Source organism: Hyperolius riggenbachi, chromosome 2, assembly GCF_040937935.1.
Source record: "Hyperolius riggenbachi isolate aHypRig1 chromosome 2, aHypRig1.pri, whole genome shotgun sequence".
NCBI classification, from domain to species: domain Eukaryota; kingdom Metazoa; phylum Chordata; class Amphibia; order Anura; family Hyperoliidae; genus Hyperolius; species Hyperolius riggenbachi.
Window position 1 is genome coordinate 154794722 of NC_090647.1, and position 19263 is coordinate 154813984.

A 19263-nucleotide genomic window follows, 5' to 3' on the forward strand; every position below is an offset into this window, starting at 1 on the left:
GCCTGCGGCCACACTAAGCCGAAAGCGCCCGCTCTCGTCAGATCGCGGAAGCTAAGCGGCTTCAGGCCTGGTTAGTAGCTGCATGGGAGACCGGCTGTGAACCCCAGGTGCTGCAGGCGTTTTTTTGGGTTTGAGGCCCAATGGCTATGAGCACGCGTGGGAAGCCTCACCTTCAAGGCGCCGAAACGGCGCCTTGGAGTTTGCCTGCGGCCACACTAAGCTGAAAGCGCCCGCTCTCGTCAGATCGCGGAAGCTAAGCGGCTTCAGGCCTGGTTAGTAGCTGCATGGGAGACCGGCTGTGAACCCCAGGTGCTGCAGGCGTTTTTTTTGGGTTTGAGGCCCAATGGCTATGAGCACGCGTGGGAAGCCTCACCTTCAAGGCGCCGAAACGGCGCCTTGGAGTTTGCCTGCGGCCACACTAAGCCGAAAGCGCCCGCTCTCGTCAGATCGCGGAAGCTAAGCGGCTTCAGGCCTGGTTAGTAGCTGCATGGGAGACCGGCTGTGAACCCCAGGTGCTGCAGGCGTTTTTTTTGGGTTTGAGGCCCAATGGCTATGAGCACGCGTGGGAAGCCTCACCTTCAAGGCGCCGAAACGGCGCCTTGGAGTTTGCCTGCGGCCACACTAAGCTGAAAGCGCCCGCTCTCGTCAGATCGCGGAAGCTAAGCGGCTTCAGGCCTGTTTAGTAGCTGCATGGGAGACCGGCTGTGAACCCCAGGTGCTGCAGGCGGTTTTTTGGGTTTGAGGCCCAATGGCTATGAGCACGCGTGGGAAGCCTCACCTTCAAGGCGCCGAAACGGCGCCTTGGAGTTTGCCTGCGGCCACACTAAGCCGAAAGCGCCCGCTCTCGTCAGATCGCGGAAGCTAAGCGGCTTCAGGCCTGGTTAGTAGCTGCATGGGAGACCGGCTGTGAACCCCAGGTGCTGCAGGCGTTTTTTTGGGTTTGAGGCCCAATGGCTATGAGCACGCGTGGGCAGCCTCACCTTCAAAGTTTGCCTGCGGCCACACTAAGCCGAAAGCGCCCGCTCTCGTCAGATCGCGGAAGCTAAGCGGCTTCAGGCCTGGTTAGTAGCTGCATGGGAGACCGGCTGTGAACCCCAGGTGCTGCAGGCGTTTTTTTGGGTTTGAGGCCCAATGGCTATGAGCACGCGTGGGAAGCCTCACCTTCAAGGCGCCGAAACGGCGCCTTGGAGTTTGCCTGCGGCCACACTAAGCCGAAAGCGCCCGCTCTCGTCAGATCGCGGAAGCTAAGCGGCTTCAGGCCTGGTTAGTAGCTGCATGGGAGACCGGCTGTGAACCCCAGGTGCTGCAGGCGTTTTTTTGGGTTTGAGGCCCAATGGCTATGAGCACGCGTGGGAGGCCTCACCTTCAAGGCGCCGAAACGGCGCCTTGGAGTTTGCCTGCGGCCACACTAAGCCGAAAGCGCCCGCTTTCGTCAGATCGCGGAAGCTAAGCGGCTTCAGGCCTGGTTAGTAGCTGCATGGGAGACCGGCTGTGAACCCCAGGTGCTGCAGGCGTTTTTTTGGGTTTGAGGCCCAATGGCTATGAGCACGCGTGGGAAGCCTCACCTTCAAGGCGCCGAAACGGCGCCTTGGGGTTTGCCTGCGGCCACACTAAACCGAAAGCGCCCGCTCTCGTCAGATCGCGGAAGCTAAGCGGCTTCAGGCCTGGTTAGTAGCTGCATGGGAGACCGGCTGTGAACCCCAGGTGCTGCAGGCGTTTTTTTGGGTTTGAGGCCCAATGGCTATGAGCACGCGTGGGAAGCCTCACCTTCAAGGCGCCGAAACGGCGCCTTGGAGTTTGCCTGCGGCCACACTAAGCCGAAAGCGCCCGCTCTCGTCAGATCGCGGAAGCTAAGCGGCTTCAGGCCTGGTTAGTAGCTGCATGGGAGACCGGCTGTGAACCCCAGGTGCTGCAGGCGTTTTTTTGGGTTTGAGGCCCAATGGCTATGAGCACGCGTGGGAAGCCTCACCTTCAAGGCGCCGAAACGGCGCCTTGGAGTTTGCATGCGGCCACACTAAGCCGAAAGCGCCCGCTCTCGTCAGATCGTGGAAGCTAAGCGGCTTCAGGCCTGGTTAGTAGCTGCATGGGAGACCGGCTGTGAACCCCAGGTGCTGCAGGCGTTTTTTTGGGTTTGAGGCCCAATGGCTATGAGCACGCGTGGGAAGCCTCACCTTCAAGGCGCCGAAACGGCGCCTTGGAGTTTGCCTGCGGCCACACTAAGCCGAAAGCGCCCGCTCTCGTCAGATCGCGGAAGCTAAGCGGCTTCAGGCCTGTTTAGTAGCTGCATGGGAGACCGGCTGTGAACCCCAGGTGCTGCAGGCGTTTTTTTGGGTTTGAGGCCCAATGGCTATGAGCACGCGTGGGAAGCCTCACCTTCAAGGCGCCGAAACGGCGCCTTGGAGTTTGCCTGCGGCCACACTAAGCCGAAAGCGCCCGCTCTCGTCAGATCGCGGAAGCTAAGCGGCTTCAGGCCTGGTTAGTAGCTGCATGGGAGACCGGCTGTGAACCCCAGGTGCTGCAGGCGTTTTTTTGGGTTTGAGGCCCAATGGCTATGAGCACGCGTGGGAAGCCTCACCTTCAAGGCGCCGAAACGCCGCCTTGGAGTTTGCCTGCGGCCACACTAAGCCGAAAGCGCCCGCTCTCGTCAGATCGCGGAAGCTAAGCGGCTTCAGGCCTGGTTAGTAGCTGCATGGGAGACCGGCTGTGAACCCCAGGTGCTGCAGGCGTTTTTTTTGGGTTTGAGGCCCAATGGCTATGAGCACGCGTGGGAAGCCTCACCTTCAAGGCGCCGAAACGGCGCCTTGGAGTTTGCCTGCGGCCACACTAAGCCGAAAGCGCCCGCTCTCGTCAGATCGCGGAAGCTAAGCGGCTTCAGGCCTGGTTAGTAGCTGCATGGGAGACCGGCTGTGAACCCCAGGTGCTGCAGGTGTTTTTTTGGGTTTGAGGCCCAATGGCTATGAGCACGCGTGGGAAGCCTCACCTTCAAGGCGCCGAAACGGCGCCTTGGAGTTTGCCTGCGGCCACACTAAGCCGAAAGCGCCCGCTCTCGTCAGATCGCGGAAGCTAAGCGGCTTCAGGCCTGGTTAGTAGCTGCATGGGAGACCGGCTGTGAACCCCAGGTGCTGCAGGCGTTTTTTTGGGTTTGAGGCCCAATGGCTATGAGCACGCGTGGGAAGCCTCACCTTCAAGGCGCCGAAACGGCGCCTTGGAGTTTGCCTGCGGCCACACTAAGCCGAAAGCGCCCGCTCTCGTCAGATCGCGGAAGCTAAGCGGCTTCAGGCCTGGTTAGTAGCTGCATGGGAGACCGGCTGTGAACCCCAGGTGCTGCAGGTGTTTTTTTGGGTTTGAGGCCCAATGGCTATGAGCACGCGTGGGAAGCCTCACCTTCAAGGCGCCGAAACGGCGCCTTGGAGTTTGCCTGCGGCCACACTAAGCCGAAAGCGACCGCTCTCGTCAGATTGCGGAAGCTAAGCGGCTTCAGGCCTGGTTAGTAGCTGCATGGGAGACCGGCTGTGAACCCCAGGTGCTGCAGGCGTTTTTTTGGGTTTGAGGCCCAATGGCTATGAGCACGCGTGGTAAGCCTCACCTTCAAGGCGCCGAAACGGCGCCTTGGAGTTTGCCTGCGGCCACACTAAGCTGAAAGCGCCCGCTCTCGTCAGATCGCGGAAGCTAAGCGGCTTCAGGCCTGGTTAGTAGCTGCATGGGAGACCGGCTGTGAACCCCAGGTGCTGCAGGCGTTTTTTTGGGTTTGAGGCCCAATGGCTATGAGCACGCGTGGGAAGCCTCACCTTCAAGGCGCCGAAACGGCGCCTTGGAGTTTGCCTGCGGCCACACTAAGCCGAAAGCCCCCGCTCTCGTCAGATCGCAGAAGCTAAGCGGCTTCAGGCCTGGTTAGTAGCTGCATGGGAGACCGGCGGTGAACCCCAGGTGCTGCAGGCGTTTTTTTGGGTTTGAGGCCCAATGGCTATGAGCACGCGTGGGAAGCCTCACCTTCAAGGCGCCGGAACGGCGCCTTGGAGTTTGCCTGCGGCCACACTAAGCCGAAAGCGCCCGCTCTCATCAGATCGCGGAAGCTAAGCGGCTTCAGGCCTGGTTAGTAGCTGCATGGGAGACCGGCTGTGAACCCCAGGTGCTGCAGGCGTTTTTTTGGGTTTGAGGCCCAATGGCTATGAGCACGCGTGGGAAGCCTCACCTTCAAGGCGCCGGAACGGCGCCTTGGAGTTTGCCTGCGGCCACACTAAGCCGAAAGCGCCCGCTCTCGTCAGATCGCGGAAGCTAAGCGGCTTCAGGCCTGGTTAGTAGCTGCATGGGAGACCGGCTGTGAACCCCAGGTGCTGCAGGCGTTTTTTTGGGTTTGAGGCCCAATGGCTATGAGCACGCGTGGGAAGCCTCACCTTCAAGGCGCCGAAACGGCGCCTTGGAGTTTGCCTGTGGCCACACTAAGCCGAAAGCCCCCGCTCTCGTCAGATCGCGGAAGCTAAGCGGCTTCAGGCCTGGTTAGTAGCTGCATGGGAGACCGGCTGTGAACCCCAGGTGCTGCAGGCGTTTTTTTGGGTTTGAGGCCCAATGGCTATGAGCACGCGTGGGAAGCCTCACCTTCAAGGCGCCGAAACGGCGCCTTGGAGTTTCCCTGCGGCCACACTAAGCCGAAAGCGCCCGCTCTCGTCAGATCGCGGAAGCTAAGCGGCTTCAGGCCTGGTTAGTAGCTGCATGGGAGACCGGCTGTGAACCCCAGGTGCTGCAGGCATTTTTTTGGGTTTGAGGCCCAATGGCTATGAGCACGCGTGGGAAGCCTCACCTTCAAGGAGTTTGCCTGCGGCCACACTAAGCCGAAAGCGCCCGCTCTCGTCAGATCGCGGAAGCTAAGCGGCTTCAGGCCTGGTTAGTAGCTGCATGGGAGACCGGCTGTGAACCCCAGGTGCTGCAGGCGTTTTTTGGGTTTGAGGCCCAATGGCTATGAGCACGCGTGGGAAGCCTCACCTTCAAGGCGCCGAAACGGCGCCTTGGAGTTTGCCTGCGGCCACACTAAGCCGAAAGCGCCCGCTCTCGTCAGATCGTGGAAGCTAAGCGGCTTCAGGCCTGGTTAGTAGCTGCATGGGAGACCGGCTGTGAACCCCAGGTGCTGCAGGCGTTTTTTTGGGTTTGAGGCCCAATGGCTATGAGCACGCGTGGGAAGCCTCACCTTCAAGGCGCCAAAACGGCGCCTTGGATTTTGCCTGCGGCCACACTAAGCCGAAAGCGCCCGCTCTCGTCAGATCGCGGAAGCTAAGCGGCTTCAGGCCTGGTTAGTAGCTGCATGGGAGACCGGCTGTGAACCCCAGGTGCTGCAGGCGTTTTTTTGGGTTTGAGGCCCAATGGCTATGAGCACGCGTGGGAAGCCTCACCTTCAAGGCGCCGAAACGGCGCCTTGGAGTTTGCCTGCGGCCACACTAAGCCGAAAGCGCCCGCTTTCGTCAGATCGCGGAAGCTAAGCGGCTTCAGGCCTGGTTAGTAGCTGCATGGGAGACCGGCTGTGAACCCCAGGTGCTGCAGGCGTTTTTTTGGGTTTGAGGCCCAATGGCTATGAGCACGCGTGGGAAGCCTCACCTTCAAGGCGCCGAAACGGCGCCTTGGGGTTTGCCTGCGGCCACACTAAACCGAAAGCGCCCGCTCTCGTCAGATCGCGGAAGCTAAGCGGCTTCAGGCCTGGTTAGTAGCTGCATGGGAGACCGGCTGTGAACCCCAGGTGCTGCAGGTGTTTTTTTGGGTTTGAGGCCCAATGGCTATGAGCACGCGTGGGAAGCCTCACCTTCAAGGCGCCGAAACGGCGCCTTGGAGTTTGCCTGCGGCCACACTAAGCCGAAAGCGCCCGCTCTCGTCAGATCGCGGAAGCTAAGCGGCTTCAGGCCTGGTTAGTAGCTGCATGGGAGACCGGCTGTGAACCCCAGGTGCTGCAGGCGTTTTTTTGGGTTTGAGGCCCAATGGCTATGAGCACGCGTGGGAAGCCTCACCTTCAAGGCGCCGAAACGGCGCCTTGGAGTTTGCCTGCGGCCACACTAAGCCGAAAGCGCCCGCTCTCGTCAGATCGTGGAAGCTAAGCGGCTTCAGGCCTGGTTAGTAGCTGCATGGGAGACCGGCTGTGAACCCCAGGTGCTGGAGGCGTTTTTTTGGGTTTGAGGCCCAATGGCTATGAGCACGCGTGGGAAGCCTCACCTTCAAGGCGCCGAAACGGCGCCTTGGAGTTTGCCTGCGGCCACACTAAGCCGAAAGCGCCCGCTCTCGTCAGATCGCGGAAGCTAAGCGGCTTCAGGCCTGTTTAGTAGCTGCATGGGAGACCGGCTGTGAACCCCAGGTGCTGCAGGCGTTTTTTTGGGTTTGAGGCCCAATGGCTATGAGCACGCGTGGGAAGCCTCACCTTCAAGGCGCCGAAACGGCGCCTTGGAGTTTGCCTGCGGCCACACTAAGCCGAAAGCGCCCGCTCTCGTCAGATCGCGGAAGCTAAGCGGCTTCAGGCCTGGTTAGTAGCTGCATGGGAGACCGGCTGTGAACCCCAGGTGCTGCAGGCGTTTTTTTGGGTTTGAGGCCCAATGGCTATGAGCACGCGTGGGAAGCCTCACCTTCAAGGCGCCGAAACGGCGCCTTGGAGTTTGCCTGCGGCCACACTAAGCCGAAAGCGCCCGCTCTCGTAGGATCGCGGAAGCTAAGCGGCTTCAGGCCTGGTTAGTAGCTGCATGGGAGACCGGCTGTGAACCCCAGGTGCTGCAGGCGTTTTTTTGGGTTTGAGGCCCAATGGCTATGAGCACGCGTGGGAAGCCTCACCTTCAAGGCGCCGAAACGGCGCCTTGGAGTTTGCCTGCGGCCACACTAAGCCGAAAGCGCCCGCTCTCGTCAGATCGCGGAAGCTAAGCGGCTTCAGGCCTGGTTAGTAGCTGCATGGGAGACCGGCTGTGAACCCCAGGTACTGCAGGCGTTTTTTGGGTTTGAGGCCCAATGGCTATGAGCACGCGTGGGAAGCCTCACCTTCAAGGCGCCGAAACGGCGCCTTGGAGTTTGCCTGCGGCCACACTAAGCCGAAAGCGCCCGCTCTCGTCAGATCGCGGAAGCTAAGCGGCTTCAGGCCTGGTTAGTAGCTGCATGGGAGACCGGCTGTGAACCCCAGGTGCTGCAGGCGTTTTTTTGGGTTTGAGGCCCAATGGCTATGAGCACGCGTGGGAAGCCTCACCTTCAAGGCGCCGAAACGGCGCCTTGGAGTTTGCCTGCGGCCACACTAAGCCGAAAGCGCCCGCTCTCGTCAGATCGCGGAAGCTAAGCGGCTTCAGGCCTGGTTAGTAGCTGCATGGGAGACCGGCTGTGAACCCCAGGTGCTGCAGGCGTTTTTTTGGGTTTGAGGCCCAATGGCTATGAGCACGCGTGGGAAGCCTCACCTTCAAGGCGCCGAAACGGCGCCTTGGAGTTTGCCTGCGGCCACATTAAGCCGAAAGCGCCCGCTCTCGTCAGATCGCGGAAGCTAAGCGGCTTCAGGCCTGGTTAGTAGCTGCATGGGAGACCGGCTGTGAACCCCAGGTGCTGCAGGCGTTTTTTTTGGGTTTGAGGCCCAATGGCTATGAGCACGCGTGGGAAGCCTCACCTTCAAGGCGCCGGAATGGCGCCTTGGAGTTTGTCTGCGGCCACACTAAGCCGAAAGCGCCCGCTCTCGTCAGATCGCGGAAGCTAAGCGGCTTCAGGCCTGGTTAGTAGCTGCATGGGAGACCGGCTGTGAACCCCAGGTGCTGCAGGCGTTTTTTTTGGGTTTGAGGCCCAATGGCTATGAGCACGCGTGGGAAGCCTCACCTTCAAGGCGCCGAAACGGCGCCTTGGAGTTTGCCTGCGGCCACACTAAGCCGAAAGCGCCCGCTCTCGTCAGATCGCGGAAGCTAAGCGGCTTCAGGCCTGGTTAGTAGCTGCATGGGAGACCGGCTGTGAACCCCAGGTGCTGCAGGCGTTTTTTTGGGTTTGAGGCCCAATGGCTATGAGCACGCGTGGGAAGCCTCACCTTCAAGGCGCCGGAACGGCGCCTTGGAGTTTTCCTGCGGCCACACTAAGCCGAAAGCGCCCGCTCTCGTCAGATCGCGGAAGCTAAGCGGCTTCAGGCCTGGTTAGTAGCTGCATGGGAGACCGGCTGTGAACCCCAGGTGCTGCAGGCGTTTTTTTGGGTTTGAGGCCCAATGGCTATGAGCACGCGTGGGAAGCCTCACCTTCAAGGCGCCGAAACGGCGCCTTGGAGTTTGCCTGCGGCCACACTAAGCCGAAAGCGCCCGCTCTCGTCAGATCGCGGAAGCTAAGCGGCTTCAGGCCTGGTTAGTAGCTGCATGGGAGACCGGCTGTGAACCCCAGGTGCTGCAGGCGTTTTTTTGGGTTTGAGGCCCAATGGCTATGAGCACGCGTGGGAAGCCTCACCTTCAAGGCGCCGAAACGGCGCCTTGGAGTTTGCCTGCGGCCACACTAAGCCGAAAGCGCCCGCTCTCGTCAGATCGCGGAAGCTAAGCGGCTTCAGGCCTGGTTAGTAGCTGCATGGGAGACCGGCTGTGAACCCCAGGTGCTGCAGGCGTTTTTTTGGGTTTGAGGCCCAATGGCTATGAGCACGCGTGGGAAGCCTCACCTTCAAGGCGCCGAAACGGCGCCTTGGAGATTGCCTGGGGCCACACTAAGCCGAAAGCGCCCGCTCTCGTCAGATCGCGGAAGCTAAGCGGCTTCAGGCCTGGTTAGTAGCTGCATGGGAGACCGGCTGTGAACCCCAGGTGCTGCAGGCGTTTTTTTGGGTTTGAGGCCCAATGGCTATGAGCACGCGTGGGAAGCCTCACCTTCAAGGCGCCGGAACGGCGCCATGGAGTTTGCCTGCGGCCACACTAAGCCGAAAGCGCCTGCTCTCGTCAGATCGCGGAAGCTAAGCGGCTTCAGGCCTGGTTAGTAGCTGCATGGGAGACCGGCTGTGAACCCCAGGTGCTGCAGGCGTTTTTTTGGGTTTGAGGCCCAATGGCTATGAGCACGCGTGGGAAGCCTCACCTTCAAGGCGCCGAAACGGCGCCTTGGAGTTTGCCTGCGGCCACACTAAGCCGAAAGCGCCCGCTCTCGTCAGATCGCGGAAGCTAAGCGGCTTCAGGCCTGGTTAGTAGCTGCATGGGAGACCGGCTGTGAACCCCAGGTGCTGCAGGCGTTTTTTTGGGTTTGAGGCCCAATGGCTATGAGCACGCGTGGGAAGCCTCACCTTCAAGGCGCCGAAATGGCGCCTTGGAGTTTGCCTGCGGCCACACTAAGCCGAAAGCGCCCGCTCTCGTCAGATCGCGGAAGCTAAGCGGCTTCAGGCCTGGTTAGTAGCTGCATGGGAGACCGGCTGTGAACCCCAGGTGCTGCAGGTGTTTTTTTGGGTTTGAGGCCCAATGGCTATGAGCACGCGTGGGAAGCCTCACCTTCAAGGCGCCGAAACGGCGCCTTGGAGTTTGCCTGCGGCCACACTAAGCCGAAAGCGCCCGCTCTCGTCAGATCGCGGAAGCTAAGCGGCTTCAGGCCTGGTTAGTAGCTGCATGGGAGACCGGCTGTGAACCCCAGGTGCTGCAGGCGTTTTTTTGGGTTTGAGGCCCAATGGCTATGAGCACGCGTGGGAAGCCTCACCTTCAAGGCGCCGGAACGGCGCCTTGGAGTTTGCCTGCGGCCACACTAAGCCGAAAGCGCCCGCTCTCGTCAGATCGCGGAAGCTAAGCGGCTTCAGGCCTGGTTAGTAGCTGCATGGGAGACCGGCTGTGAACCCCAGGTGCTGCAGGCGTTTTTTTGGGTTTGAGGCCCAATGGCTATGAGCACGCGTGGGAAGCCTCACCTTCAAGGCGCCGAAACGGCGCCTTGGAGTTTGCCTGCGGCCACACTAAGCCGAAAGCGCCCGCTCTCGTCAGATCGCGGAAGCTAAGCGGCTTCAGGCCTGGTTAGTAGCTGCATGGGAGACCGGCTGTGAACCCCAGGTGCTGCAGGCGTTTTTTTGGGTTTGAGGCCCAATGGCTATGAGCACGCGTGGGAAGCCTCACCTTCAAGGCGCCGAAACGGCGCCTTGGAGTTTGCCTGCGGCCACACTAAGCCGAAAGCGCCCGCTCTCGTCAGATCGCGGAAGCTAAGCGGCTTCAGGCCTGGTTAGTAGCTGCATGGGAGACCGGCTGTGAACCCCAGGTGCTGCAGGCGTTTTTTTGGGTTTGAGGCCCAATGGCTATGAGCACGCGTGGGAAGCCTCACCTTCAAGGCGCCGAAACGGCGCCTTGGAGTTTGCCTGCGGCCACACAAAGCCGAAAGCGCCCGCTCTCGTCAGATCGCGGAAGCTAAGCGGCTTCAGGCCTGGTTAGTAGCTGCATGGGAGACCGGCTGTGAACCCCAGGTGCTGCAGGCGTTTTTTTGGGTTTGAGGCCCAATGGCTATGAGCACGCGTGGGAAGCCTCACCTTCAAGGCGCCGAAACGGCGCCTTGGAGTTTGCCTGCGGCCACACTAAGCCGAAAGCGCCCGCTCTCGTCAGATCGCGGAAGCTAAGCGGCTTCAGGCCTGGTTAGTAGCTGCATGGGAGACCGGCTGTGAACCCCAGGTGCTGCAGGCGTTTTTTTGGGTTTGAGGCCCAATGGCTATGAGCACGCGTGGGAAGCCTCACCTTCAAGGCGCCGAAACGGCGCCTTGGAGCTTGCCTGCGGCCACACTAAGCCGAAAGCGCCCGCTCTCGTCAGATCGCGGAAGCTAAGCGGCTTCAGGCCTGGTTAGTAGCTGCATGGGAGACCGGCTGTGAACCCCAGGTGCTGCAGGCGTTTTTTTGGGTTTGAGGCCCAATGGCTATGAGCACGCGTGGGAAGCCTCACCTTCAAGGCGCCGGAACGGCGCCTTGGAGTTTGCCTGCGGCCACACTAAGTCGAAAGCGCCCGCTCTCGTCAGATCGCGGAAGCTAAGTGGCTTCAGGCCTGGTTAGTAGCTGCATGGGAGACCGGCTGTGAACCCCAGGTGCTGCAGGCGTTTTTTTGGGTTTGAGGCCCAATGGCTATGAGCACGCGTGGGAAGCCTCACTTTCAAGGCGCCGAAACGGCGCCTTGGAGTTTGCCTGCGGCCACACTAAGCCGAAAGCGCCCGCTCTCGTCAGATCGCGGAAGCTAAGCGGCTTCAGGCCTGGTTAGTAGCTGCATGGGAGACCGGCTGTGAACCCCAGGTGCTGCAGGCGTTTTTTTGGGTTTGAGGCCCAATGGCTATGAGCACGCGTGGGCAGCCTCACCTTCAAAGTTTGCCTGCGGCCACACTAAGCCGAAAGCGCCCGCTCTCGTCAGATCGCGGAAGCTAAGCGGCTTCAGGCCTGGTTAGTAGCTGCATGGGAGACCGGCTGTGAACCCCAGGTGCTGCAGGCGTTTTTTTGGGTTTGAGGCCCAATGGCTATGAGCACGCGTGGGAAGCCTCACCTTCAAGGCGCCGAAACGGCGCCTTGGAGTTTGCCTGCGGCCACACTAAGCCGAAAGCGCCCGCTCTCGTCAGAGCGCGGAAGCTAAGCGGCTTCAGGCCTGGTTAGTAGCTGCATGGGAGACTGGCTGTGAACCCCAGGTGCTGCAGGCGTTTTTTTGGGTTTGAGGCCCAATGGCTATGAGCACGCGTGGGAAGCCTCACCTTCAAGGCGCCGAAACGGCGCCTTGGAGTTTACCTGCGGCCACACTAAGCCGAAAGCGCCCGCTCTCGTCAGATCGCGGAAGCTAAGCGGCTTCAGGCCTGGTTAGTAGCTGCATGGGAGACCGGCTGTGAACCCCAGGTGCTGCAGGCGTTTTTTTTGGGTTTGAGGCCCAATGGCTATGAGCACGCGTGGGAAGCCTCACCTTCAAGGCGCCGGAACGGCGCCTTGGAGTTTGCCTGCGGCCACACTAAGCCGAAAGCGCCCGCTCTCGTCAGATCGCGGAAGCTAAGCGGCTTCAGGCCTGGTTAGTAGCTGCATGGGAGACCGGCTGTGAACCCCAGGTGCTGCAGGCGTTTTTTTGGGTTTGAGGCCCAATGGCTATGAGCACGCGTGGGAAGCCTCACCTTCAAGGCGCCGAAACGGCGCCTTGGAGTTTGCCTGCGGCCACACTAAGCCGAAAGCGCCCGCTCTCGTCAGATCGCGGAAGCTAAGCGGCTTCAGGCCTGGTTAGTAGCTGCATGGGAGACCGGCTGTGAACCCCAGGTGCTGCAGGCGTTTTTTTGGGTTTGAGGCCCAATGGCTATGAGCACGCGTGGGAAGCCTCACCTTCAAGGCGCCGAAACGGCGCCTTAGAGTTTGCCTGCGGCCACACTAAGCCGAAAGCGCCCGCTCTCGTCAGATCGCGGAAGCTAAGCGGCTTCAGGCCTGGTTAGTAGCTGCATGGGAGACCGGCTGTGAACCCCAGGTGCTGCAGGTGTTTTTTTGGGTTTGAGGCCCAATGGCTATGAGCACGCGTGGGAAGCCTCACCTTCAAGGCGCCGAAACGGCGCCTTGGAGTTTGCCTGCGGCCACACTAAGCCGAAAGCGCCCGCTCTCGTCAGATCGCGGAAGCTAAGCGGCTTCAGGCCTGGTTAGTAGCTGCATGGGAGACCGGCTGTGAACCCCAGGTGCTGCAGGCGTTTTTTTTGGGTTTGAGGCCCAATGGCTATGAGCACGCGTGGGAAGCCTCACCTTCAAGGCGCCGAAACGGCGCCTTGGAGTTTGCCTGCGGCCACACTAAGCCGAAAGCGCCCGCTCTCGTCAGATCGCGAAAGCTAAGCGGCTTCAGGCCTGGTTAGTAGCTGCATGGGAGACCGGCTGTGAACCCCAGGTGCTGCAGGCGTTTTTTTGGGTTTGAGGCCCAATGGCTATGAGCACGCGTGGGAAGCCTCACCTTCAAGGCGCCGGAACGGCGCCTTGGAGTTTGCCTGCGGCCACACTAAGTCGAAAGCGCCCGCTCTCGTCAGATCGCGGAAGCTAAGTGGCTTCAGGCCTGTTTAGTAGCTGCATGGGAGACCGGCTGTGAACCCCAGGTGCTGCAGGCGGTTTTTTGGGTTTGAGGCCCAATGGCTATGAGCACGCGTGGGAAGCCTCACCTTCAAGGCGCCGAAACGGCGCCTTGGAGTTTGCCTGCGGCCACACTAAGCCGAAAGCGCCCGCTCTCGTCAGATCGCGGAAGCTAAGCGGCTTCAGGCCTGGTTAGTAGCTGCATGGGAGACCGGCTGTGAACCCCAGGTGCTGCAGGCGTTTTTTTGGGTTTGAGGCCCAATGGCTATGAGCACGCGTGGGCAGCCTCACCTTCAAAGTTTGCCTGCGGCCACACTAAGCCGAAAGCGCCCGCTCTCGTCAGATCGCGGAAGCTAAGCGGCTTCAGGCCTGGTTAGTAGCTGCATGGGAGACCGGCTGTGAACCCCAGGTGCTGCAGGCGTTTTTTTGGGTTTGAGGCCCAATGGCTATGAGCACGCGTGGGAAGCCTCACCTTCAAGGCGCCGAAACGGCGCCTTGGAGTTTGCCTGCGGCCACACTAAGCCGAAAGCGCCCGCTCTCGTCAGATCGCGGAAGCTAAGCGGCTTCAGGCCTGGTTAGTAGCTGCATGGGAGACCGGCTGTGAACCCCAGGTGCTGCAGGCGTTTTTTTGGGTTTGAGGCCCAATGGCTATGAGCACGCGTGGGAGGCCTCACCTTCAAGGCGCCGAAACGGCGCCTTGGAGTTTGCCTGCGGCCACACTAAGTCGAAAGCGCCCGCTCTCGTCAGATCGCGGAAGCTAAGTGGCTTCAGGCCTGTTTAGTAGCTGCATGGGAGACCGGCTGTGAACCCCAGGTGCTGCAGGCGGTTTTTTGGGTTTGAGGCCCAATGGCTATGAGCACGCGTGGGAAGCCTCACCTTCAAGGCGCCGAAACGGCGCCTTGGAGTTTGCCTGCGGCCACACTAAGCCGAAAGCGCCCGCTCTCGTCAGATCGCGGAAGCTAAGCGGCTTCAGGCCTGGTTAGTAGCTGCATGGGAGACCGGCTGTGAACCCCAGGTGCTGCAGGCGTTTTTTTGGGTTTGAGGCCCAATGGCTATGAGCACGCGTGGGCAGCCTCACCTTCAAAGTTTGCCTGCGGCCACACTAAGCCGAAAGCGCCCGCTCTCGTCAGATCGCGGAAGCTAAGCGGCTTCAGGCCTGGTTAGTAGCTGCATGGGAGACCGGCTGTGAACCCCAGATGCTGCAGGCGTTTTTTTGGGTTTGAGGCCCAATGGCTATGAGCACGCGTGGGAAGCCTCACCTTCAAGGCGCCGAAACGGCGCCTTGGAGTTTGCCTGCGGCCACACTAAGCCGAAAGCGCCCGCTCTCGTCAGATCGCGGAAGCTAAGCGGCTTCAGGCCTGGTTAGTAGCTGCATGGGAGACCGGCTGTGAACCCCAGGTGCTGCAGGCGTTTTTTTTGGGTTTGAGGCCCAATGGCTATGAGCACGCGTGGGAGGCCTCACCTTCAAGGCGCCGAAACGGCGCCTTGGAGTTTGCCTGCGGCCACACTAAGCCGAAAGCGCCCGCTTTCGTCAGATCGCGGAAGCTAAGCGGCTTCAGGCCTGGTTAGTAGCTGCATGGGAGACCGGCTGTGAACCCCAGGTGCTGCAGGCGTTTTTTTGGGTTTGAGGCCCAATGGCTATGAGCACGCGTGGGAAGCCTCACCTTCAAGGCGCCGAAACGGCGCCTTGGGGTTTGCCTGCGGCCACACTAAACCGAAAGCGCCCGCTCTCGTCAGATCGCGGAAGCTAAGCGGCTTCAGGCCTGGTTAGTAGCTGCATGGGAGACCGGCTGTGAACCCCAGGTGCTGCAGGCGTTTTTTTGGGTTTGAGGCCCAATGGCTATGAGCACGCGTGGGAAGCCTCACCTTCAAGGCGCCGAAACGGCGCCTTGGAGTTTGCCTGCGGCCACACTAAGCCGAAAGCGCCTGCTCTCGTCAGATCGCGGAAGCTAAGCGGCTTCAGGCCTGGTTAGTAGCTGCATGGGAGACCGGCTGTGAACCCCAGGTGCTGCAGGCGTTTTTTTGGGTTTGAGGCCCAATGGCTATGAGCACGCGTGGGAAGCCTCACCTTCAAGGCGCCGAAACGGCGCCTTGGAGTTTGCATGCGGCCACACTAAGCCGAAAGCGCCCGCTCTCGTCAGATCGTGGAAGCTAAGCGGCTTCAGGCCTGGTTAGTAGCTGCATGGGAGACCGGCTGTGAACCCCAGGTGCTGCAGGCGTTTTTTTGGGTTTGAGGCCCAATGGCTATGAGCACGCGTGGGAAGCCTCACCTTCAAGGCGCCGAAACGGCGCCTTGGAGTTTGCCTGCGGCCACACTAAGCCGAAAGCGCCCGCTCTCGTCAGATCGCGGAAGCTAAGCGGCTTCAGGCCTGGTTAGTAGCTGCATGGGAGACCGGCTGTGAACCCCAGGTGCTGCAGGCGTTTTTTTGGGTTTGAGGCCCAATGGCTATGAGCACGCGTGGGAAGCCTCACCTTCAAGGCGCCGAAACGGCGCCTTGGAGTTTGCCTGCGGCCACACTAAGCCGAAAGCGCCCGCTCTCGTCAGATCGCGGAAGCTAAGCGGCTTCAGGCCTGGTTAGTAGCTGCATGGGAGACCGGCTGTGAACCCCAGGTGCTGCAGGCGTTTTTTTGGGTTTGAGGCCCAATGGCTATGAGCACGCGTGGGAAGCCTCACCTTCAAGGCGCCGAAACGGCGCCTTGGAGTTTGCCTGCGGCCACACTAAGCCGAAAGCGCCCGCTCTCGTCAGATCGCGGAAGCTAAGCGGCTTCAGGCCTGGTTAGTAGCTGCATGGGAGACCGGCTGTGAACCCCAGGTGCTGCAGGTGTTTTTTTGGGTTTGAGGCCCAATGGCTATGAGCACGCGTGGGAAGCCTCACCTTCAAGGCGCCGAAACGGCGCCTTGGAGTTTGCCTGCGGCCACACTAAGCCGAAAGCGCCCGCTCTCGTCAGATCGCGGAAGCTAAGCGGCTTCAGGCCTGGTTAGTAGCTGCATGGGAGACCGGCTGTGAACCCCAGGTGCTGCAGGCGTTTTTTTGGGTTTGAGGCCCAATGGCTATGAGCACGCGTGGGAAGCCTCACCTTCAAGGCGCCGAAACGGCGCCTTGGAGTTTGCCTGCGGCCACACTAAGCCGAAAGCGCCCGCTCTCGTCAGATCGCGGAAGCTAAGCGGCTTCAGGCCTGGTTAGTAGCTGCATGGGAGACCGGCTGTGAACCCCAGGTGCTGCAGGTGTTTTTTTGGGTTTGAGGCCCAATGGCTATGAGCACGCGTGGGAAGCCTCACCTTCAAGGCGCCGAAACGGCGCCTTGGAGTTTGCCTGCGGCCACACTAAGCCGAAAGCGACCGCTCTCGTCAGATTGCGGAAGCTAAGCGGCTTCAGGCCTGGTTAGTAGCTGCATGGGAGACCGGCTGTGAACCCCAGGTGCTGCAGGCGTTTTTTTGGGTTTGAGGCCCAATGGCTATGAGCACGCGTGGTAAGCCTCACCTTCAAGGCGCCGAAACGGCGCCTTGGAGTTTGCCTGCGGCCACACTAAGCCGAAAGCGCCCGCTCTCGTCAGATCGCGGAAGCTAAGCGGCTTCAGGCCTGGTTAGTAGCTGCATGGGAGACCGGCTGTGAACCCCAGGTGCTGCAGGCGTTTTTTTGGGTTTGAGGCCCAATGGCTATGAGCACGCGTGGGAAGCCTCACCTTCAAGGCGCCGAAACGGCGCCTTTGAGTTTGCCTGCGGCCACACTAAGCCGAAAGCACCCGCTCTCGTCAGATCGCGGAAGCTAAGCGGCTTCAGGCCTGGTTAGTAGCTGCATGGGAGACCGGCGGTGATCCCCAGGTGCTGCAGGCGGTTTTTTGGGTTTGAGGCCCAATGGCTATGAGCACGCGTGGGAAGCCTCACCTTCAAGGCGCCGGAACGGCGCCTTGGAGTTTGCCTGCGGCCACACTAAGCCGAAAGCGCCCGCTCTCATCAGATCGCGGAAGCTAAGCGGCTTCAGGCCTGGTTAGTAGCTGCATGGGAGACCGGCTGTGAACCCCAGGTGCTGCAGGCGTTTTTTTGGGTTTGAGGCCCAATGGCTATGAGCACGCGTGGGAAGCCTCACCTTCAAGGCGCCGGAACGGCGCCTTGGAGTTTGCCTGCGGCCACACTAAGCCGAAAGCGCCCGCTCTCGTCAGATCGCGGAAGCTAAGCGGCTTCAGGCCTGGTTAGTAGCTGCATGGGAGACCGGCTGTGAACCCCAGGTGCTGCAGGCGTTTTTTTGGGTTTGAGGCCCAATGGCTATGAGCACGCGTGGGAAGCCTCACCTTCAAGGCGCCGAAACGGCGCCTTGGAGTTTGCCTGCGGCCACACTAAGCCGAAAGCCCCCGCTCTCGTCAGATCGCGGAAGCTAAGCGGCTTCAGGCCTGGTTAGTAGCTGCATGGGAGACCGGCTGTGAACCCCAGGTGCTGCAGGCGTTTTTTTGGGTTTGAGGCCCAATGGCTATGAGCACGCGTGGGAAGCCTCACCTTCAAGGCGCCGAAACGGCGCCTTGGAGTTTCCCTGCGGCCACACTAAGCCGAAAGCGCCCGCTCTCGTCAGATCGCGGAAGCTAAGCGGCTTCAGGCCTGGTTAGTAGCTGCATGGGAGACCGGCTGTGAACCCCAGGTGCTGCAGGCATTTTTTTGGGTTTGAGGCCCAATGGCTATGAGCACGCGTGGGAAGCCTCACCTTCAAGGAGTTTGCCTGCGGCCACACTAAGCCGAAAGCGCCCGCTCTCGTCAGATCGCGGAAGCTAAGCGGCTTCAGGCCTGGTTAGTAGCTGCATGGGAGACCGGCTGTGAACCCCAGGTGCTGCAGGCGTTTTTTTGGGTTTGAGGCCCAATGGCTATGAGCACGCGTGGGAAGCCTCACCTTCAAGGCGCCGAAACGGCGCCTTGGAGTTTGCCTGCGGCCACACTAAGCCGAAAGCGCCCGCTCTCGTCAGATCGTGGAAGCTAAGCGGCTTCAGGCCTGGTTAGTAGCTGCATGGGAGACCGGCTGTGAACCCCAGGTGCTGCAGGCGTTTTTTTGGGTTTGAGGCCCAATGGCTATGAGCACGCGTGGGAAGCCTCACCTTCAAGGCGCCAAAACGGCGCCTTGGAGTTTGCCTGCGGCCACACTAAGCCGAAAGCGCCCGCTCTCGTCAGATCGCGGAAGCTAACCGGCTTCAGGCCTGGTTAGTAGCTGCATGGGAGACCGGCTGTGAACCCCAGGTGCTGCAGGCGTTTTTTTGGGTTTGAGGCCCAATGGCTATGAGCACGCGTGGGAAGCCTCACCTTCAAGGCGCCGAAACGGCGCCTTGGAGTTTGCCTGCGGCCACACTAAGCCGAAAGCGCCCGCTTTCGTCAGATCGCGGAAGCTAAGCGGCTTCAGGCCTGGTTAGTAGCTGCATGGGAGACCGGCTGTGAACCCCAGGTGCTGCAGGCGTTTTTTTGGGTTTGAGGCCCAATGGCTATGAGCACGCGTGGGAAGCCTCACCTTCAAGGCGCCGAAACGGCGCCTTGGGGTTTGCCTGCGGCCACACTAAACCGAAAGCGCCCGCTCTCGTCAGATCGCGGAAGCTAAGCGGCTTCAGGCCTGGTTAGTAGCTGCATGGGAGACCGGCTGTGAACCCCAGGTGCTGCAGGCGTTTTTTTGGGTTTGAGGCCCAATGGCTATGAGCACGCGTGGGAAGCCTCACCTTCAAGGCGCCGAAACGGCGCCTTGGAGTTTGCCTGCGGCCACACTAAGCCGAAAGCGCCCGCTCTCGTCAGATCGCGGAAGCTAAGCGGCTTCAGGCCTGGTTAGTAGCTGCATGGGAGACCGGCTGTGAACCCCAGGTGCTGCAGGCGTTTTTTTGGGTTTGAGGCCCAATGGCTATGAGCACGCGTGGGAAGCCTCACCTTCAAGGCGCCGAAACGGCGCCTTGGAGTTTGCCTGCGGCCACACTAAGTCGAAAGCGCCCGCTCTCGTCAGATCGCGGAAGCTAAGTGGCTTCAGGCCTGTTTAGTAGCTGCATGGGAGACCGGCTGTGAACCCCAGGTGCTGCAGGCGTTTTTTTGGGTTTGAGGCCCAATGGCTATGAGCACGCGTGGGAAGCCTCACCTTCAAGGCGCCGAAACGGCGCCTTGGAGTTTGCCTGCGGCCACACTAAGCCGAAAGCGCCCGCTCTCGTCAGATCGCGGAAGCTAAGCGGCTTCAGGCCTGGTTAGTAGCTGCATGGGAGACCGGCTGTGAACCCCAGGTGCTGCAGGCGTTTTTTTGGGTTTGAGGCCCAATGGCTATGAGCACGCGTGGGAGGCCTCACCTTCAAGGCGCCGAAACGG

The 19263-nt window shown here is 60.6% G+C and overlaps 31 non-coding genes and 65 pseudogenes across 31 annotated transcripts; all 96 read left to right on the forward strand.

Moving 5' to 3' along the window:
* LOC137555620 (5S ribosomal RNA) lies at window positions 1-119 on the forward strand. Its single transcript, XR_011028295.1, has one exon. It is a non-coding gene; the product is annotated as a 5S ribosomal RNA (ribosomal RNA).
* An 83-nt stretch (window positions 120-202) lies between these two features.
* Window positions 203-321, forward strand: LOC137557125 (5S ribosomal RNA; annotated as a pseudogene).
* An 84-nt stretch (window positions 322-405) lies between these two features.
* On the forward strand, window positions 406-524 carry LOC137555621 (5S ribosomal RNA). Its single transcript, XR_011028296.1, has one exon. It is a non-coding gene; the product is annotated as a 5S ribosomal RNA (ribosomal RNA).
* Window positions 525-608: 84 nt separating this feature from the next.
* LOC137559376 (5S ribosomal RNA) lies at window positions 609-727 on the forward strand (annotated as a pseudogene).
* Window positions 728-810: 83 nt separating this feature from the next.
* Window positions 811-929, forward strand: LOC137555622 (5S ribosomal RNA). The gene has a single exon (XR_011028297.1). It is a non-coding gene; the product is annotated as a 5S ribosomal RNA (ribosomal RNA).
* A 62-nt stretch (window positions 930-991) lies between these two features.
* Window positions 992-1110, forward strand: LOC137555623 (5S ribosomal RNA). Its single transcript, XR_011028299.1, has one exon. It is a non-coding gene; the product is annotated as a 5S ribosomal RNA (ribosomal RNA).
* An 83-nt stretch (window positions 1111-1193) lies between these two features.
* Window positions 1194-1312, forward strand: LOC137555625 (5S ribosomal RNA). Its single transcript, XR_011028301.1, has one exon. It is a non-coding gene; the product is annotated as a 5S ribosomal RNA (ribosomal RNA).
* An 83-nt stretch (window positions 1313-1395) lies between these two features.
* Window positions 1396-1514, forward strand: LOC137558207 (5S ribosomal RNA; annotated as a pseudogene).
* Window positions 1515-1597: 83 nt separating this feature from the next.
* On the forward strand, window positions 1598-1716 carry LOC137558553 (5S ribosomal RNA; annotated as a pseudogene).
* An 83-nt stretch (window positions 1717-1799) lies between these two features.
* On the forward strand, window positions 1800-1918 carry LOC137555626 (5S ribosomal RNA). The gene has a single exon (XR_011028302.1). It is a non-coding gene; the product is annotated as a 5S ribosomal RNA (ribosomal RNA).
* Window positions 1919-2001: 83 nt separating this feature from the next.
* Window positions 2002-2120, forward strand: LOC137549108 (5S ribosomal RNA; annotated as a pseudogene).
* An 83-nt stretch (window positions 2121-2203) lies between these two features.
* LOC137557745 (5S ribosomal RNA) lies at window positions 2204-2322 on the forward strand (annotated as a pseudogene).
* Window positions 2323-2405: 83 nt separating this feature from the next.
* On the forward strand, window positions 2406-2524 carry LOC137555627 (5S ribosomal RNA). Its single transcript, XR_011028303.1, has one exon. It is a non-coding gene; the product is annotated as a 5S ribosomal RNA (ribosomal RNA).
* Window positions 2525-2607: 83 nt separating this feature from the next.
* On the forward strand, window positions 2608-2726 carry LOC137555629 (5S ribosomal RNA). Its single transcript, XR_011028304.1, has one exon. It is a non-coding gene; the product is annotated as a 5S ribosomal RNA (ribosomal RNA).
* Window positions 2727-2810: 84 nt separating this feature from the next.
* LOC137557388 (5S ribosomal RNA) lies at window positions 2811-2929 on the forward strand (annotated as a pseudogene).
* Window positions 2930-3012: 83 nt separating this feature from the next.
* On the forward strand, window positions 3013-3131 carry LOC137555630 (5S ribosomal RNA). The gene has a single exon (XR_011028305.1). It is a non-coding gene; the product is annotated as a 5S ribosomal RNA (ribosomal RNA).
* Window positions 3132-3214: 83 nt separating this feature from the next.
* On the forward strand, window positions 3215-3333 carry LOC137557390 (5S ribosomal RNA; annotated as a pseudogene).
* Window positions 3334-3416: 83 nt separating this feature from the next.
* Window positions 3417-3535, forward strand: LOC137549628 (5S ribosomal RNA; annotated as a pseudogene).
* An 83-nt stretch (window positions 3536-3618) lies between these two features.
* LOC137557126 (5S ribosomal RNA) lies at window positions 3619-3737 on the forward strand (annotated as a pseudogene).
* An 83-nt stretch (window positions 3738-3820) lies between these two features.
* Window positions 3821-3939, forward strand: LOC137550572 (5S ribosomal RNA; annotated as a pseudogene).
* An 83-nt stretch (window positions 3940-4022) lies between these two features.
* On the forward strand, window positions 4023-4141 carry LOC137554638 (5S ribosomal RNA). Its single transcript, XR_011027387.1, has one exon. It is a non-coding gene; the product is annotated as a 5S ribosomal RNA (ribosomal RNA).
* An 83-nt stretch (window positions 4142-4224) lies between these two features.
* Window positions 4225-4343, forward strand: LOC137555632 (5S ribosomal RNA). Its single transcript, XR_011028307.1, has one exon. It is a non-coding gene; the product is annotated as a 5S ribosomal RNA (ribosomal RNA).
* An 83-nt stretch (window positions 4344-4426) lies between these two features.
* LOC137558129 (5S ribosomal RNA) lies at window positions 4427-4545 on the forward strand (annotated as a pseudogene).
* Window positions 4546-4628: 83 nt separating this feature from the next.
* LOC137558472 (5S ribosomal RNA) lies at window positions 4629-4747 on the forward strand (annotated as a pseudogene).
* A 64-nt stretch (window positions 4748-4811) lies between these two features.
* On the forward strand, window positions 4812-4930 carry LOC137555633 (5S ribosomal RNA). Its single transcript, XR_011028308.1, has one exon. It is a non-coding gene; the product is annotated as a 5S ribosomal RNA (ribosomal RNA).
* Window positions 4931-5012: 82 nt separating this feature from the next.
* Window positions 5013-5131, forward strand: LOC137558669 (5S ribosomal RNA; annotated as a pseudogene).
* Window positions 5132-5214: 83 nt separating this feature from the next.
* LOC137555634 (5S ribosomal RNA) lies at window positions 5215-5333 on the forward strand. The gene has a single exon (XR_011028309.1). It is a non-coding gene; the product is annotated as a 5S ribosomal RNA (ribosomal RNA).
* An 83-nt stretch (window positions 5334-5416) lies between these two features.
* Window positions 5417-5535, forward strand: LOC137558208 (5S ribosomal RNA; annotated as a pseudogene).
* An 83-nt stretch (window positions 5536-5618) lies between these two features.
* LOC137548136 (5S ribosomal RNA) lies at window positions 5619-5737 on the forward strand (annotated as a pseudogene).
* Window positions 5738-5820: 83 nt separating this feature from the next.
* LOC137555635 (5S ribosomal RNA) lies at window positions 5821-5939 on the forward strand. Its single transcript, XR_011028310.1, has one exon. It is a non-coding gene; the product is annotated as a 5S ribosomal RNA (ribosomal RNA).
* An 83-nt stretch (window positions 5940-6022) lies between these two features.
* LOC137551456 (5S ribosomal RNA) lies at window positions 6023-6141 on the forward strand (annotated as a pseudogene).
* An 83-nt stretch (window positions 6142-6224) lies between these two features.
* Window positions 6225-6343, forward strand: LOC137557747 (5S ribosomal RNA; annotated as a pseudogene).
* An 83-nt stretch (window positions 6344-6426) lies between these two features.
* LOC137555636 (5S ribosomal RNA) lies at window positions 6427-6545 on the forward strand. The gene has a single exon (XR_011028311.1). It is a non-coding gene; the product is annotated as a 5S ribosomal RNA (ribosomal RNA).
* An 83-nt stretch (window positions 6546-6628) lies between these two features.
* On the forward strand, window positions 6629-6747 carry LOC137559165 (5S ribosomal RNA; annotated as a pseudogene).
* Window positions 6748-6830: 83 nt separating this feature from the next.
* On the forward strand, window positions 6831-6949 carry LOC137557962 (5S ribosomal RNA; annotated as a pseudogene).
* Window positions 6950-7031: 82 nt separating this feature from the next.
* Window positions 7032-7150, forward strand: LOC137555638 (5S ribosomal RNA). The gene has a single exon (XR_011028313.1). It is a non-coding gene; the product is annotated as a 5S ribosomal RNA (ribosomal RNA).
* An 83-nt stretch (window positions 7151-7233) lies between these two features.
* LOC137555639 (5S ribosomal RNA) lies at window positions 7234-7352 on the forward strand. Its single transcript, XR_011028314.1, has one exon. It is a non-coding gene; the product is annotated as a 5S ribosomal RNA (ribosomal RNA).
* An 83-nt stretch (window positions 7353-7435) lies between these two features.
* On the forward strand, window positions 7436-7554 carry LOC137558222 (5S ribosomal RNA; annotated as a pseudogene).
* An 84-nt stretch (window positions 7555-7638) lies between these two features.
* Window positions 7639-7757, forward strand: LOC137556925 (5S ribosomal RNA; annotated as a pseudogene).
* Window positions 7758-7841: 84 nt separating this feature from the next.
* Window positions 7842-7960, forward strand: LOC137555640 (5S ribosomal RNA). The gene has a single exon (XR_011028315.1). It is a non-coding gene; the product is annotated as a 5S ribosomal RNA (ribosomal RNA).
* An 83-nt stretch (window positions 7961-8043) lies between these two features.
* On the forward strand, window positions 8044-8162 carry LOC137557879 (5S ribosomal RNA; annotated as a pseudogene).
* Window positions 8163-8245: 83 nt separating this feature from the next.
* Window positions 8246-8364, forward strand: LOC137555641 (5S ribosomal RNA). Its single transcript, XR_011028316.1, has one exon. It is a non-coding gene; the product is annotated as a 5S ribosomal RNA (ribosomal RNA).
* Window positions 8365-8447: 83 nt separating this feature from the next.
* LOC137555642 (5S ribosomal RNA) lies at window positions 8448-8566 on the forward strand. Its single transcript, XR_011028317.1, has one exon. It is a non-coding gene; the product is annotated as a 5S ribosomal RNA (ribosomal RNA).
* Window positions 8567-8649: 83 nt separating this feature from the next.
* Window positions 8650-8768, forward strand: LOC137558755 (5S ribosomal RNA; annotated as a pseudogene).
* Window positions 8769-8851: 83 nt separating this feature from the next.
* Window positions 8852-8970, forward strand: LOC137557804 (5S ribosomal RNA; annotated as a pseudogene).
* An 83-nt stretch (window positions 8971-9053) lies between these two features.
* Window positions 9054-9172, forward strand: LOC137555643 (5S ribosomal RNA). Its single transcript, XR_011028318.1, has one exon. It is a non-coding gene; the product is annotated as a 5S ribosomal RNA (ribosomal RNA).
* Window positions 9173-9255: 83 nt separating this feature from the next.
* LOC137557391 (5S ribosomal RNA) lies at window positions 9256-9374 on the forward strand (annotated as a pseudogene).
* Window positions 9375-9457: 83 nt separating this feature from the next.
* On the forward strand, window positions 9458-9576 carry LOC137555645 (5S ribosomal RNA). Its single transcript, XR_011028319.1, has one exon. It is a non-coding gene; the product is annotated as a 5S ribosomal RNA (ribosomal RNA).
* Window positions 9577-9659: 83 nt separating this feature from the next.
* Window positions 9660-9778, forward strand: LOC137555646 (5S ribosomal RNA). The gene has a single exon (XR_011028320.1). It is a non-coding gene; the product is annotated as a 5S ribosomal RNA (ribosomal RNA).
* An 83-nt stretch (window positions 9779-9861) lies between these two features.
* LOC137555647 (5S ribosomal RNA) lies at window positions 9862-9980 on the forward strand. The gene has a single exon (XR_011028321.1). It is a non-coding gene; the product is annotated as a 5S ribosomal RNA (ribosomal RNA).
* An 83-nt stretch (window positions 9981-10063) lies between these two features.
* On the forward strand, window positions 10064-10182 carry LOC137555648 (5S ribosomal RNA). Its single transcript, XR_011028322.1, has one exon. It is a non-coding gene; the product is annotated as a 5S ribosomal RNA (ribosomal RNA).
* An 83-nt stretch (window positions 10183-10265) lies between these two features.
* LOC137559364 (5S ribosomal RNA) lies at window positions 10266-10384 on the forward strand (annotated as a pseudogene).
* Window positions 10385-10467: 83 nt separating this feature from the next.
* LOC137555650 (5S ribosomal RNA) lies at window positions 10468-10586 on the forward strand. The gene has a single exon (XR_011028324.1). It is a non-coding gene; the product is annotated as a 5S ribosomal RNA (ribosomal RNA).
* An 83-nt stretch (window positions 10587-10669) lies between these two features.
* On the forward strand, window positions 10670-10788 carry LOC137555651 (5S ribosomal RNA). The gene has a single exon (XR_011028325.1). It is a non-coding gene; the product is annotated as a 5S ribosomal RNA (ribosomal RNA).
* An 83-nt stretch (window positions 10789-10871) lies between these two features.
* On the forward strand, window positions 10872-10990 carry LOC137559482 (5S ribosomal RNA; annotated as a pseudogene).
* An 83-nt stretch (window positions 10991-11073) lies between these two features.
* Window positions 11074-11192, forward strand: LOC137555652 (5S ribosomal RNA). Its single transcript, XR_011028326.1, has one exon. It is a non-coding gene; the product is annotated as a 5S ribosomal RNA (ribosomal RNA).
* A 62-nt stretch (window positions 11193-11254) lies between these two features.
* Window positions 11255-11373, forward strand: LOC137555653 (5S ribosomal RNA). The gene has a single exon (XR_011028327.1). It is a non-coding gene; the product is annotated as a 5S ribosomal RNA (ribosomal RNA).
* Window positions 11374-11456: 83 nt separating this feature from the next.
* On the forward strand, window positions 11457-11575 carry LOC137547738 (5S ribosomal RNA; annotated as a pseudogene).
* An 83-nt stretch (window positions 11576-11658) lies between these two features.
* On the forward strand, window positions 11659-11777 carry LOC137558168 (5S ribosomal RNA; annotated as a pseudogene).
* An 84-nt stretch (window positions 11778-11861) lies between these two features.
* LOC137555654 (5S ribosomal RNA) lies at window positions 11862-11980 on the forward strand. The gene has a single exon (XR_011028328.1). It is a non-coding gene; the product is annotated as a 5S ribosomal RNA (ribosomal RNA).
* An 83-nt stretch (window positions 11981-12063) lies between these two features.
* On the forward strand, window positions 12064-12182 carry LOC137555655 (5S ribosomal RNA). The gene has a single exon (XR_011028329.1). It is a non-coding gene; the product is annotated as a 5S ribosomal RNA (ribosomal RNA).
* An 83-nt stretch (window positions 12183-12265) lies between these two features.
* On the forward strand, window positions 12266-12383 carry LOC137550809 (5S ribosomal RNA; annotated as a pseudogene).
* Window positions 12384-12467: 84 nt separating this feature from the next.
* Window positions 12468-12585, forward strand: LOC137550190 (5S ribosomal RNA; annotated as a pseudogene).
* An 85-nt stretch (window positions 12586-12670) lies between these two features.
* Window positions 12671-12788, forward strand: LOC137552056 (5S ribosomal RNA; annotated as a pseudogene).
* Window positions 12789-12872: 84 nt separating this feature from the next.
* Window positions 12873-12990, forward strand: LOC137553448 (5S ribosomal RNA; annotated as a pseudogene).
* An 84-nt stretch (window positions 12991-13074) lies between these two features.
* On the forward strand, window positions 13075-13192 carry LOC137550191 (5S ribosomal RNA; annotated as a pseudogene).
* A 63-nt stretch (window positions 13193-13255) lies between these two features.
* On the forward strand, window positions 13256-13373 carry LOC137550192 (5S ribosomal RNA; annotated as a pseudogene).
* An 84-nt stretch (window positions 13374-13457) lies between these two features.
* On the forward strand, window positions 13458-13575 carry LOC137550193 (5S ribosomal RNA; annotated as a pseudogene).
* An 84-nt stretch (window positions 13576-13659) lies between these two features.
* LOC137553449 (5S ribosomal RNA) lies at window positions 13660-13777 on the forward strand (annotated as a pseudogene).
* An 84-nt stretch (window positions 13778-13861) lies between these two features.
* On the forward strand, window positions 13862-13979 carry LOC137550196 (5S ribosomal RNA; annotated as a pseudogene).
* A 63-nt stretch (window positions 13980-14042) lies between these two features.
* Window positions 14043-14160, forward strand: LOC137552942 (5S ribosomal RNA; annotated as a pseudogene).
* Window positions 14161-14244: 84 nt separating this feature from the next.
* On the forward strand, window positions 14245-14362 carry LOC137550197 (5S ribosomal RNA; annotated as a pseudogene).
* Window positions 14363-14447: 85 nt separating this feature from the next.
* LOC137551963 (5S ribosomal RNA) lies at window positions 14448-14565 on the forward strand (annotated as a pseudogene).
* Window positions 14566-14649: 84 nt separating this feature from the next.
* LOC137552217 (5S ribosomal RNA) lies at window positions 14650-14767 on the forward strand (annotated as a pseudogene).
* Window positions 14768-14851: 84 nt separating this feature from the next.
* Window positions 14852-14969, forward strand: LOC137551785 (5S ribosomal RNA; annotated as a pseudogene).
* Window positions 14970-15053: 84 nt separating this feature from the next.
* Window positions 15054-15171, forward strand: LOC137553226 (5S ribosomal RNA; annotated as a pseudogene).
* Window positions 15172-15255: 84 nt separating this feature from the next.
* On the forward strand, window positions 15256-15373 carry LOC137550198 (5S ribosomal RNA; annotated as a pseudogene).
* An 84-nt stretch (window positions 15374-15457) lies between these two features.
* LOC137550199 (5S ribosomal RNA) lies at window positions 15458-15575 on the forward strand (annotated as a pseudogene).
* Window positions 15576-15659: 84 nt separating this feature from the next.
* LOC137550811 (5S ribosomal RNA) lies at window positions 15660-15777 on the forward strand (annotated as a pseudogene).
* An 84-nt stretch (window positions 15778-15861) lies between these two features.
* LOC137550200 (5S ribosomal RNA) lies at window positions 15862-15979 on the forward strand (annotated as a pseudogene).
* An 84-nt stretch (window positions 15980-16063) lies between these two features.
* On the forward strand, window positions 16064-16181 carry LOC137550812 (5S ribosomal RNA; annotated as a pseudogene).
* An 84-nt stretch (window positions 16182-16265) lies between these two features.
* LOC137553691 (5S ribosomal RNA) lies at window positions 16266-16383 on the forward strand (annotated as a pseudogene).
* An 84-nt stretch (window positions 16384-16467) lies between these two features.
* On the forward strand, window positions 16468-16585 carry LOC137550201 (5S ribosomal RNA; annotated as a pseudogene).
* Window positions 16586-16669: 84 nt separating this feature from the next.
* Window positions 16670-16787, forward strand: LOC137553359 (5S ribosomal RNA; annotated as a pseudogene).
* Window positions 16788-16871: 84 nt separating this feature from the next.
* On the forward strand, window positions 16872-16989 carry LOC137549357 (5S ribosomal RNA; annotated as a pseudogene).
* An 84-nt stretch (window positions 16990-17073) lies between these two features.
* On the forward strand, window positions 17074-17191 carry LOC137550202 (5S ribosomal RNA; annotated as a pseudogene).
* An 84-nt stretch (window positions 17192-17275) lies between these two features.
* LOC137551236 (5S ribosomal RNA) lies at window positions 17276-17393 on the forward strand (annotated as a pseudogene).
* An 84-nt stretch (window positions 17394-17477) lies between these two features.
* Window positions 17478-17596, forward strand: LOC137558474 (5S ribosomal RNA; annotated as a pseudogene).
* A 64-nt stretch (window positions 17597-17660) lies between these two features.
* Window positions 17661-17778, forward strand: LOC137550203 (5S ribosomal RNA; annotated as a pseudogene).
* Window positions 17779-17862: 84 nt separating this feature from the next.
* Window positions 17863-17980, forward strand: LOC137552259 (5S ribosomal RNA; annotated as a pseudogene).
* Window positions 17981-18064: 84 nt separating this feature from the next.
* LOC137552197 (5S ribosomal RNA) lies at window positions 18065-18182 on the forward strand (annotated as a pseudogene).
* An 84-nt stretch (window positions 18183-18266) lies between these two features.
* LOC137551964 (5S ribosomal RNA) lies at window positions 18267-18384 on the forward strand (annotated as a pseudogene).
* An 84-nt stretch (window positions 18385-18468) lies between these two features.
* On the forward strand, window positions 18469-18586 carry LOC137552218 (5S ribosomal RNA; annotated as a pseudogene).
* An 84-nt stretch (window positions 18587-18670) lies between these two features.
* LOC137550204 (5S ribosomal RNA) lies at window positions 18671-18788 on the forward strand (annotated as a pseudogene).
* An 84-nt stretch (window positions 18789-18872) lies between these two features.
* LOC137553451 (5S ribosomal RNA) lies at window positions 18873-18990 on the forward strand (annotated as a pseudogene).
* Window positions 18991-19074: 84 nt separating this feature from the next.
* Window positions 19075-19192, forward strand: LOC137550205 (5S ribosomal RNA; annotated as a pseudogene).
* The last annotated feature ends 71 nt before the right edge of the window (window positions 19193-19263 follow it).